We start from the raw sequence: 12,638 nt of genomic DNA on the forward strand, positions 1-12,638 counted from the left end.
CACCCAGAGCCCTACAGCCCAGGGCAGCTAGGTCCCCTCCTGCTCTCCTCCCACTTTGCCTCTCCCTCCTCCCCTCTTCTCGCGGCTCTTCCCCGCTCCCATTGGCCGCCGGGGAAACCCTCCTCTCCGTCCAATAGCCGTGGCCTGCGGCCCGTTCGGCTCCAGCTGCCGGCTCTCTGAGTGGCCGGCGGCTGGCGGAGTGGCGGGCCGGTGGCCAATGGGCGAGGGCCGGCCGATGAATGGCTGGTCCTGGGCGGAGGGGAGGGGGCGGAACGCAGGAGGCGGCGATCCCGGCGGCGGCGGCGGCGGCGGTGGCGGAGGAGGAGGGGGGTGGGGGGCGTTCGCCAGCTCCGAGGCAGAAAGTGCCACGACTCCACACACACACACACACACGCACACACACACACACACACGCACACTCTCACACACACTCACACGCACGCAGCGCCCGGACGGACGGACGGCAGCCAGGCGGCCAGGCGTGCAGCTGGGGAGCGGGGAAGTCGGAGGCGGCGGCGGCGGCGGCGGCGGCGGCAGGCGTGCAGCGGGCACTGCGGGGCGCTCGAGCGGCAGGCGGAGCTGCCTTCCTTCTCTGGGGCTGGGGCGAGTGGCCGGCGCCGGCTCCTCCTCGTCGGGGCTGCTTCTTTTCCCGTGACCGGCAGCGGCGGCGGCGGCGTTGGCAGCGTTTAGCGGCGGCGCCTCTTCCTAATTCCGGCTTCTCCTAGTGCAGGTAGGAAACTTCACCCCGGGCTCCGCCGCTGCTCCTGCAGCCCGACCCTGGGGGAGCTGCCCCGGCATCTGGGAGGGGCGGGCTGGGCTCCCCGGGCTTCGAGGACCTGGCTGGACCGATCTTCCTTCCTCCCCCCCACCCCCCACCCCGGCCCGTCTAGGGGCGGCCATGCCCCTCCTCCTTTGGCTGTGGGGAGGGGGCGCTCCGTCTAGGAGCCGCCGCGTTCCCTCCTCACTAGCCTTTGGGGAGGGGGCGCCCCGTCTAGGAGCGGGCAGTGCCTCCTCCTCACTAGCCTTTGGGGAGGGGGCGCTTTCTCCTCCCTGGGGTATGAAGAAGGGGCTCCCTAGGCTCGGAGAAGTGGTGCTCCATCCTCCCAGGCCTTTGGGGAGGGGGCGCCCCGTCTAGGAGCAGCTGTGCTCCCTCCTCCCTAGCCTTTGGGGGAGGGGGCGTTCCCTCCTCCCCAGCCTTCGGAAAGGGGAAGCTGAGTTTTCCTTGACGGGGTGGTCTGCGAATGTCCCCCTGGGAGAGTGGGTGAGTGGTGGGGGGGGATTACCCTGCTGGCTCCCTCCGAGGCCGCCCGGAGTGACACGTCTCCCTCCCAGCCCCTCCTCTCCCCGCCCTTTCTCGGCGGTGCTCGGGATGAATCCAGCACACGAGAGTTGGGTATCCTCACCGATCACTCTTCCACCTTCTCCATCTCCCAGTCTCCCTAACCCCTTTCCCAGGGCGCCCTCGGGGAGAAAGATCGAGGGGGAGGGTCCGCCACGGGCTGGGAGAATGAGAGGCAGAATTCCTCCCAGGCTCAGGAGAGGGTGAGACCTTTAAAAAAAACTTGGTCTTGCTGTTCCCCGCGGTGGTGGCGGAACTGGGGGAAGCCCTGGCCGCCTCCTTCCCTCCTCCCTCCCCGTCCATCCTGCCGTCGGGCCGGCGCCGCTCCTTGGGTCTGAAGTTGGGGAAGAAAAGTTGGCCAAGGTTCGATCTGGGCGGCCCCCAAGTGGGCCACGTTCACAGCTGGAAGAGGAAAGGGTTAAATTTGGGGAGGCTGTAAAGATGACGTTGCCTGACTCCGGAGTCCTGGGACGGGATGGGGGTTGGGGGGGAGGGGAGGGGATGGGATAGGATGAGGTGGGGACTGGGGCGGAAGGAGGGAGGGACGGGGGCTTTGAATGGGAGACTGCGGGCAACCCGTTAATTTCTATTGCAATTTTCTTTTCTGAGAGTTGGGGAGCTGGGGGCGGGGCAACTGTAACCGGATCAGCCTGGGGGGGCGGGGGTTCCCTAGAAGCAAAGAGCAGAGTTAGAAATCACAGCCTTGGCTGCTGGTGTACTTCTTTAAATTCTTTCTACTCTACCCCCCACCCCACCTCCGTTCCCGGGGGCATCTTGATACTGCTCCCCCTGGTGGCAGGGGTCGCAGCATCCTATGGAGGGAACCCTTTATCTCAAGGCCCTCCCCATAGCTCCCTAAGGAAAAAAAAAAGAGTGACTAAGTGTGTTTGTAGGAATAGTACAGAGAGTTGGAGATAAGGTTTTAGTTTTTGGTTGAAGCCCAGGAAAGTCAACAAGCATTCAGTAAGCAATTATTAAGCATTCACCATATGCCAGGAACTGGGCTAATCCCTGGAACGCCTATCCTTTCCCCCCTTTTGCCCTAAAACTTTTTTTAATGCATTATAAACAAATGATGATAATAGAGGAAAAGTTATGATTTGGGGCAGACATCCCATTATCAAAGCTGTATGGAACCAGAAATCTCTCTTCAAGCTCCCCCAGCCCAAATCTGGACACTAATGAATGGACATCTTTATTCCAGTGCCTTAGGCAGTCTGTTGGATTCAATGCATCAGGCAGTGAAAAGTGTCAAGAAGCCTTGGGTTCAAATACTGGTTCTGCCACTTGCTACCTCTGTGACCTTGGGCAAATCACTATCTTTCTGGATCTCAGTTTTCTAATCAGTACAATAAGGGGGTGGTACTAGGTGGTTTTTGCCCTTTCCAGATCTGAATATATAACTGCCTAGTTCTACCTTGGGCCATTTCCCTTTCCTGTTCCAGGACTTTAAAGATGGGGAGAAGGGTTGGATGAATACCTGAAACATAATTAAAACCTCATTGGTTTAATTCTTAAACCATTCTTGACTCCCCACCCATGGAAGTAGTTTTCCCTTTTAGTTAGCATCTTGGACTTGCTGATTCTGCCTCTCAAAGGAATGTATGAAGGGGCTTCTCCTGTGAAGTATCATACCCAGAATTTATTCTAACCTTTCCAGCTTGAGGCAGAGATGTCCCTGATGTTGACTGCTTCACTTAGGATATGCTGGAACTGAAAAAGGGGCATTGCTATGACCTTGAGCAAGTAATTGAAACCTCAGTTTCCTCCATTGTAAAATGGAGATGATAATATCTACTCTGCCTGCCTCATAATGTTGTTATGTGGATCAGATGACAATGTGTGTGAAAGCTTTGGAAATTCATAAAATGCTATGTAATAAGGTATTATAACTTGGAAAAGATCCAAGAAGCCTTGTGCAGTCCCTAGGAAATGAAACTGAATGAATTCTCTTTTGGATCAAATCCAGTCATCTTTCCTTCCTTTACATTCCAACTTTTCTCTTTTTCCTTTCTTTTGGAAGATGGGAGAGTAGAGAAAGGGAGCTCCTGAGTTACCTGCTGTCCACCCCAAGGCTATATTCAAGCACATGGTCAAGCCAGAAGTCTAGAGAACTTATTGGTCTGGGGTCATGACCCCCCATCCTTTTTCTTCCCCTCTCCTGGAGCTTTGAAACTTTGAGTCAGGCCTAGGCTTATATCCCAAACTCTGCAAGAAGTTTCAGCCATCTTCAAAGGTGTAGATCTGCCCACAAACTGCAGACTAAAGCAAGGCACTGTAGAGATGAAGAATTAAGATCTTTAAAATATACAAGAAGCAATATAGTGAATAGAAACCTGACCTCAGAGTCAGGAAGACTTGGATTCGAGTCCTACTTCTGACGTATATATTGGCTTTGTGGCTCTGGACAGATTACTTAACCTCTCAGTGCCCTTGGTAACACTCTGAAACTATATTGTGCCAGTCTGTATTGATAGAAGAAGCTTTCCCTCTGAGAATTCCCTAAAGGGAAAAAATTGAAAATCTGGTCCAAACACACACAACATACTGAAAGTATATTTGTGTTTCCGAACTTCCTGGCTTCCATCTCTCTCTTCCTATCATATATGACTAGGTTTGCCTAAACTTTGGCCCCATGCCTACTCCAGGAAGGATGAAACCAGGTTGCACAGAGCAGAGGCTTTCCTTGTGTGTGTGTGGGGGGGGAGGGCAGGGAAGGGGTTGGGGGGAATCTGGGCTGCCTCCCAGTATCTGCAAGGATTCTTTGCAAGTTCTTATGTTTGAGCCAGTTCCTTCTCCATAGTTGGGACCGATGATCTGAAATTTTTTTAAACAAAATAAGCAATTACAGTGACAAGTGTCATGTTAGGATTGTTTTAGAGGGGAGAGGAGAATTGGTTTAAGTAAATCTTAAGCATTAAGTCACATTTGAGCAATTGCCCCTTTTGAAACGAGCTGTGTCTGGAAAGCCTGCAATAATTATGTAGTTGGAATAGTGGTTTATTCTTTCTAGTGAGATTCCTTTAGGAATTTTTAGCACCCTGAATAATTCTTTTTAACTTTTATCTAAACCAGCAGTTCTCAAACTTTTTGAGATACATTCTTTTTTTTTTTCTTTCTTTTTTTTCTTTTCTTTTTTTTAGTGAGGCAATTGGGGTTAAGTGACTTGCCTAGGGTCACACAGCTAGTAAGTGTTAAGTGTCTGAGGCCGGATTTGAACTCAGGTACTCCTGACTCCAGGGCCGGTGCTCTATCCACTGCACCACCTAGCTGCCCCAAAGACTACATCATTTTTGTTTTGTTTTGGTTTTTTGCGAGGCAATGGGGGTTATGTGACTTGCCCAGGGTCACACAGCTAGTAAGTGTCAAGTGTCTGAGGCCGGATTTGAACTCAGGTACTCCTGAATCCAGGGCTGGTGCTTTATCCACTGCGCCACCTAGCTGCCCCCGATACATTCTTAAAAATTATTGAGGACCTCTACCCCTCCAAGAGCTTTTTATGTGGGTTATATCTATCAATATTTATGATATTAGAAATGAAAATAGTATTATTATGAAAATAATTATTACATTAAAGACCCCTTCGGGACACCCAGGACCCCAGACTACACTTTGAGAACTGATGATCTGAAACATTTAGGCTAAAATGGTTATGATGTAGATAAATTGGTGATTCCAAAACTGTAAAATATTTCTATCAAAATACTTCTTTTGAGGATGGGAGCTGGGAGTTAGGTAAACTGGAGTATTAATAGCTAGTGGTAGAGTGAATGAAGTGGCGCCCCCCCCACCCCCACCACCCCATGTAAGGAAGACCTGAATTAAATTCTGCCTCAGACAGCCTACAAGTTGTGTGATGTGTGACCCTGGGCAAGTTACTTAATCTCTGTCTTCCTCAGTTTCTTCAGCTGTAAAAATGGTAATAATCATAGCTCCTACCTCACAGGGATGTGAGAATCAAATAAAATAATACTTGTAAAAAGCATTTAGCACAATGCCTGGCACATAGTAGGCACTATATAAATGCTTATTCCCTCCCTTCTGCCCCTGCCAGGTCAGAATCATAATTCAGAATTGAACCAATATAATTCTGAATAGAATCCCTTTAGGTGTCCAATTACTTTGCTTTCTTTTTGAAAACCTTCAGTATGAAAGTATCCCTATTAGTATAACTAAACAGTTTATTTTTCAGAGTTGGACATGTCAGCCTAATTGTTAATATGTAATTGCACTTGTTCTGAGACAGGCTGATAGTTGTATCTGTTTTTGCAAAGGCCTGAGTATAAATCAGTCAACTATTAAGCTCCTACTATGTGTTGGACTTTAATCTAAAGTGCTTGGGATGTAGATTTTTAAAGCAAGCCAAGCAAACACAGGGTGGTATTGAGTCTGATTTTTAGGTAACTTATTCTCTCTCTCTGTTTCTCTCTTTTTTGGACTAGTCCTGTAATCTTACTGGTATAAAGAATTGCCTATGGATAAGTTCCTTCTGCTAATGTAGAACAACACCTGCCCCACAATTTAGTGTCTTAGAGCCTGGGCACTGAGAGGTTAGGTCACTTCTCCAGGGTCACACAGCTGCTGTGTCACATGTGGGATTTGAACCCAGGTTTTCTACTTCTTGATTACAGCACAATGCCTCTTGCATCTTGATACATTTCAAATCTTTGGATAGAATTTTCTTGACAGTTTGGGCGTAAAGCATTACTGCCTTTTAAAAAAAGCATTTCATTAATTACCTGTGTAATGCCACTGAGGCAGTGCAGGTTAATGGAAAGAAAGATTTTGGATTTTGGAAAACCCTGGTTCTACTGCTACTTCACACACTAGCTATGTGAGTCTGGGGCAGTCATTTAACCTTCCTGAGCCTCAGTTTCCTCATCTGTAAAAAGAGGAGGCTAGAAGTTCCTTCTAGCTCTCCATAGACATGCATTCCTACTGATGGTATGAATGTAAGGCTGGTCTTTTAACCTCATGAATTTTTTCCCACCTCAGAACAAAAGGGAATACACATAATTGCACTAGCTACTTCATGGGGTAATTGTGAAGTATTTGCCATCATACAGTTATAGAAATACTTAGTGCTTGAAGAATCTGTTAGTTTCATCCCCATGGGTGCTCCTCTCCCAGGCGTGCAGGTCACAGCCCTTCATCTTGATCTGTTGAAGCCCAAAGGACTCATCATTTGGTGGCAGTGGGCTGCTCCAGACTTAGCTAGGCTGGTTCTCAGACAATATATAGTCAGTCTATGGGTCTTCTTTTGAATCCCCATCACACCTGCCAAAAGCTTCTGTTCTGCTGTCCTGTTTTCTAGAGCACCCCTTTGTCACCTCTGCTCCATGATGTGCCTCAATGCTCCTATACCTGGAATGTGCTACTTCCTTACTTCTACCCCATGGAGTCCGTCTCTTCCTTTAATACAGAGCTCACACATTGTTTTCTGCAGCAGCCTTTCCCTGATCCCCCCAAATGTTAGTGCCCTCCCTCTCTAACTTTTAATGGTATTTAATGACTTTGTATATATTTGTCTTTATTCACTTAATATTTGTGCTATATATTTTTTCATATGTTCTTGTCTCTCCTATTAGAATGTAAGCCTTTTGTAAGTAGTGATTGTTTCATTCTTTGTACTTGTATCAATCAGTGCCTAACATAACACTTGGCACATAGTAGGTACTTAATAAATATTTGTTAATTGATTGATGAGGACCTTAGAAGCTTTAGAAATGTGAGTTATTGCCCTTCTAGGGACTTAACAAGTTAAAACAAACACCACTGGCGTGGACCAACATAGAAAACATACAGATGAAGAATAAATACAGATAATAAACAGCTGACATGTGGCTTGTGCAGAATAGAAACGTCCAGCAAATATTTATTTGGTGTTCAGCTCTGTGCAAGGCACTGTGAGGAATACAACGAAGAATGTTTACTGACTTTGTGTATGACACAAAGCAGGGAGGGAAGACTAGCCCACTGGCTGACAGTCAAGATTCAGAAAGATCTTGCTAAGCTGGAACATTGAGCTGAATCTAATGAGATGAAACTTAATAGGGATAAATGTGAAGTCTTAGACTTGCACCTGTGAAGTTGATTTTTAAAAAAATTCAAGGTGGGGAAGACCTAGACAGCAGTCTGTCTGTAAAAGATCTGGGGTTTTTTAGCGAACTGCATGCTCAGTATGAGTCAACAGCCAAGAAAACCAAAGCACTTTTGGGCCGCATTATGACAAACATCCTGTCCAGGTGATATAGTCTTGTTGAACTCTGCCCGGGCCATACCACATCTGGAGTAACTTGTGTTCAGTTCTAAGCACCGCGTTTTATAAAGGACATTTCACTCAAACAACAAGCATTTGTTAAGCACTCACTGTGTACCAAGTACTGTATTAAGTGCTAGGAATATGGAAAAAAGGGGACAGCTAGGTGGCGCAGTGGATAAAGCATAGGCCCTGGATTCAGGAGGACCTGAGTTCAAATTCAGCTTCAGATACTTGACACTAGCTGTGTGACCCTGGGCAAGTCACTTAATCCTCACTGCCCTGCCAAAAAAAAAAAAAAGGAAAGAAAGGAAGAAATACAAAAAAGGTTAAAAATAGTACCTTCTCTCTAGGAGCCAGTCTAATGGGGAAACAGCATCTACATCAATATATAACAGATGCTAACTGAGAAGAGGGAAAGACTCCTTCCAGGGGAAGGTGCTAGGCACTGCAAGTACTAGAACAGGTCTCCTATAGAAGGTGGCATTTGAGCTGAGTCTTGAATGCTTGTAAGAGGCACAGGTGAGGAGGGCAGACATTCAAGGTATGGGGGTCAGACAGGATAAAAGGCAGAGAAAAGGGAGGTGGTAGGTCTTGTTTGTATAGGAACAATCAGTAGTCCAGGATGTTTCTATCATAAAGGATGGGAAAGGGAGCAATTATTATTTATAAGTTCGCCCTATCCCCTAGAAGGTACATGGGACATTTTCTAAGACCATAAAGCATTCAATCACCTTGTTCTCAAGAAAAAGGGTTATTTTTAATTGTAAAGAAATAAAATAATGAAATGTTTATTTCATTATTTTAAAATATCTATTTTGTGTTTTATAATGTACATAATGTTAGTACACTATTACATGCATGTAATTTATAAATATACATTATTATTATTATACTTGCTAGGGGCTCACAATCAGAAAGTTTGGAGACTCACCCTAGAAGAAATCTGATGGGTTTTGATCTGGAGAATGTCCAGAGGAAGCCAACCAGGATGGTGAATGCCTGGAAAGGTTCACAATATGAGGACCTGTTGAATGAACTGGGGACGTTTTGCCTGAAGATGAAAAGATTTGTGACACAGGGGTTTGTCAGCTGTCTTCATGTATTTGAAGGCTATTGTCTTGGCTTGACCACAGAGGACAGAATCTAGAGTTCAAGTTGGCAAGAGGCAAATTCCAGGCATGATGTAACAAAACAAAAAAAGCCCAAAAAACTTGTTCTTTTTTTTGTTTGTTTTTGGTTTTTGCAGGGCAATGAGGGTTAAGTGACTTGTCCAGGGTCACACAGCTAGTTAAGTGTCAAGTGTCTGAGGCTGGATTTGAACTCAGGTCCTCCTGAATCCGGGGCCAGTGCTCTATCCACTGCGTTACCTTGCTGCCCCTGTGGTGTGTCTATGCAAATGGAGAAGAGAAGGGGACAGGAGAAGAGATGTAGAGGAAGAATCAACAAGGCTTAGTGTCTGATTGGAAATGGGGACTAAGGGAAAGGCAGAGTTGAGGATGATTCTCAGATTGTGGATGCCAGTGACTATACAAGAGGTGGTATCCCCAACAGAAGTAGGGAAATTTGGAGACAGTGTATTTATAGGCAGTTCCTGAGTTCCATTTTGGACATACTGAGATGCCTATAGGGATATCCAGTTGGAAGTGTCCAGCAGGCAGTTTATATGGGACTGGAATTCCATTAGGGCTATATACCAAGGTACAGGAGTCATTGGCTTAGATACCATAAGAGAGCTAGTACGTTCACTGTCGTTGGAGGTCTTCAAGGAATGGCCGTATGGATTGACCATTTGTAGTTACTATGGAAGGCATTCTTCTTCAAGTATGAGTTGGGCTAGATCCTGTCTGAGAGCCTCTTCCAACAGTGTGTTTTAAGAGTCTCTAAATAAGACATAGTCCCTGCCCTCACGGGATTCACAGATCATGAGGGTCTATAAGATGACTGCATAAATAATCGGAATGTGAAGTAGGTGTGGATGTACAATAAGGAGGGAGAAAGTTACTTCCGGGATGAAGGGGTGGGGCAGAAGTGGGAGACAACTTGCTGAAGATGACATATATGCTCGTTCGTGCAGGATGGGTAAGAACTGGAAAGATTCTGTCTCTCCTGCAGTGAGGAGGACATTGCAGAGGGATCATTGGGAGCAAAAGTGTAGAAGAAAGAAAGCACGTGGCAAGTTCAGAGATTAGGTTGTAGGTCTTTTTTTGTTTGTTTTCTTTTTGTTTTGGTTTGGTTTTTTGAGGGGCATTGAGGGTTAAGTGACTTGCCCAGGGTCACACAGCTAGTAAGTGTCAAGTGTCTGAGCCTGGATTTGAACTCGAGTCATCCTGGATCCAGGACTGGCGCTTTATCCACTGCGCCACCTAGCTGCCCCCCATCGAAGGTCTTTTTAATGGAAGAGAATACCCAAAGAGAGTGGTAGGAGATGAAGTTGGCAAGGTAAGTTCGGGATCTTGTGGAGGGTTTTGAATGGAACGATGGAGTTTGGATTTTATTATAGTATCTAGAACTGAAAGGGACCTTGCCATCCAGTCCAACCCTCTCAATTTGTAGATGAGGAAACTAAGTACCAGAGAAGTGATGGATGATGTGAATAGTAAGTGATAAAAGGGGAATCACTGAAAGTTTTAGATGGGCCGTGCTAGGTCGTGCTTTAAGACAAATAACCCAGCAATGTTGGTAGCACAGAGCAGTGGGGAGGCTGAGGACTGAGATGGAAGGCAGGGAAGTGAAAGGTGATGGGGGTCTGAACTTGGGTGGTGGCAGTGGCAATAGAGAGAAAACAGTGGGGTTGAAGGAGAGAGGGGACAAGCCTAGTACTCTTTCCCTTATACCGTGTTACTCCTCTTCATGTGTATATTCTACAGTTCGGGTAGCTGTGATCTGACTATTATTTGTATGTGCAAGGAGCTATACTTGGCTTGACACCAATACTGAGGGAAGCCCCATCCTAAGGGAAATGGAAGGGAAGAGAATTGAATTATTATTGTTCACTACCCTGCAAAGGGACTGTCCCTCATAATTTGCTTATGCTGTGGTGTACCATGTGCAAAAACCCTGGTATAGGTGCTGGGGATAGAAAGATAGACAAAGATTCTGGTGCTGTGTGTGAATGAGACCTCAGTTTGGCTTTGCTTTTCTTCTTATTTCTACACCTAAGGTCCAATTAGGTGAATGATTCCCATAGAGTCAGTGAAGGAAAAATGTGGAAAAAGCAGGGAATGTGGATTCAAAAAATCAGTTTGAGTCCAGCTCTGCCAGTTCTTAACCATATAGGAAGGTCACCAGTTGAGCTTCTGTTTCTTGGCCTCTTAATTGGGGATAATCTTGTAGACTTTATAGCTCACATGCTGCTTTTAGAGGGCTGTTTTGAAGTAACATATGTGAAGGTGCTTTGTTAGTTAAAAGGCATTCTATAAGCCTCGATTCTTTACTCTCTGTGGTATTCTCAAATAAACACTGAATATCCCAATGACTCCTGAAGTGGGTGCATCAACCCAATTCATCTTAAGTCTGCTTTTAAAAAATTAAATCATATAGTAAAAACTATTGAATATCAGTATAGCTTATTCAGGCTTACTTAGTAAATCACTTTGTTTTAATGCATAATTACCATGCAAGTCACTTCCTTTATATGACTACCAACATTTTGTTTGTCCATTCATTCTCATTTCCTTTTAATATAGGTATAGTGTATGTTCTGTTCTTTTGGTTCTGCTTTTCCCCCCCTCAATTTGTATTATTTTATGAAGGTCTTTCCATATTTCTTATACTTTGAAGACTTAACCACTTCTAGAATGGAATACATTATTCCCCTCCTTCAAAAAAAATGCAACCAACAAAAACAAAAATATATTCCTCTTCCTTATTTCTGTACAAGGCACTGCCATTTTTTAGTCACCCAGATCTGGGCCACAACCACAGTATCATCTTCCCCCTCCTTTGCCCTACTCTTCATATTCAATAAGCTGCCAAAATTGATCAGTTCCGTGTCCATGAACTATCTAGACTCTATCCCCTTCTCTCCACCTGAGTCACCACTCTATTTCAAGCACACATCACTTCTTCCTTAACTATTAAAGCACCCTTTTAATTGGTCCCCCATTCTCTTTGATCTTCATTCCATCCTCTGTGTAGTTGCTAAGTTGAGATTCCTAAAGTTGAGTTCAGGCCATGCCACTCTCTTGTGAAAGAAGTTTCAGTAGCTCCTTATTTCTCATTACTCCTCTCTACATGCTGTGTTCCATCCATATGGGTTTACTTGGGTTTTTTTGTTTTTAGATTTACTTGTTATTCTCTGTATACAACCTAATGTATCTGACCACACAGGTTATTCCCCATCCCTGGAATACTTTCCCACCTCACCTAAGTCCTGCCTCCATTTGGAATTCTTAGAAGCATTGCAAACTCTGCTCAAGTGTGACCACCTTAATAGGTCTTTACAAATCCCTTCCCTTATGATATGCCTAATGGTTATCTGACAATATGTGTTAATACTCAACTCTCTCTCTCTCTCTCTCTTTCTCTCACACACACACACACACACACACACACACACACACACACACACACCCCTTGAATTGCTTATTTGTACATATTATTTCCCCCAGTGGAATGTGAGCTCCTCAAGAGCAAGGCCTATTTTAATTTTTTTTCTTTGTAACTCTAGCACCTGGCGTATTGCCTGGTACACAGTAGGTGCTTGTTGAATTGAATTCTAATAATTCCTTCTCAGGGCCCAGAAGTAAAGGGGTTGGTCGAGCACTTGTTCCCTGTTATCTATCAATAATAAAAAAGACCATGCCGTTTTGGTTACCAACATACCAATGTACTTTCAGAACCTGCTGGCCAAACTACCTCATTAAAATTAGGCGAGTAATAGACAATCTTAATTCTTAGTATGATATTTTTAAAGCCTTTAAAAGTGTTGAAAATCCTATGGTAGTTTTAGAATAATGGAGATCTTTGGTGACATTGGGAAAGAAATATAAGTGTAAATTTAAATAAATAGCTTTTGAACAAAATAGTAATTTGTGG

At 45.3% G+C, this 12,638-nt stretch overlaps 1 protein-coding gene across 5 annotated transcripts in view; it reads left to right on the forward strand.

Annotated features, from left to right (window-relative positions):
• The first annotated feature begins 372 nt into the window (after window positions 1–372).
• The window catches only part of RRBP1 (ribosome binding protein 1), a 121,688-nt gene continuing 109,422 nt past the window's right edge, over window positions 373–12,638 (forward strand). For all 5 annotated transcript variants that reach the window (XM_043981810.1, XM_043981811.1, XM_043981812.1 and 2 more), the window contains exon 1: window positions 373–730. The gene's annotated coding sequence lies outside the window, so the exon portion shown is untranslated. The remainder of the gene's footprint in view (window positions 731–12,638) is intronic.

Source organism: Dromiciops gliroides, chromosome 2 (genome assembly GCF_019393635.1).
Source record: "Dromiciops gliroides isolate mDroGli1 chromosome 2, mDroGli1.pri, whole genome shotgun sequence".
In the NCBI taxonomy this organism is placed as follows: domain Eukaryota; kingdom Metazoa; phylum Chordata; class Mammalia; order Microbiotheria; family Microbiotheriidae; genus Dromiciops; species Dromiciops gliroides.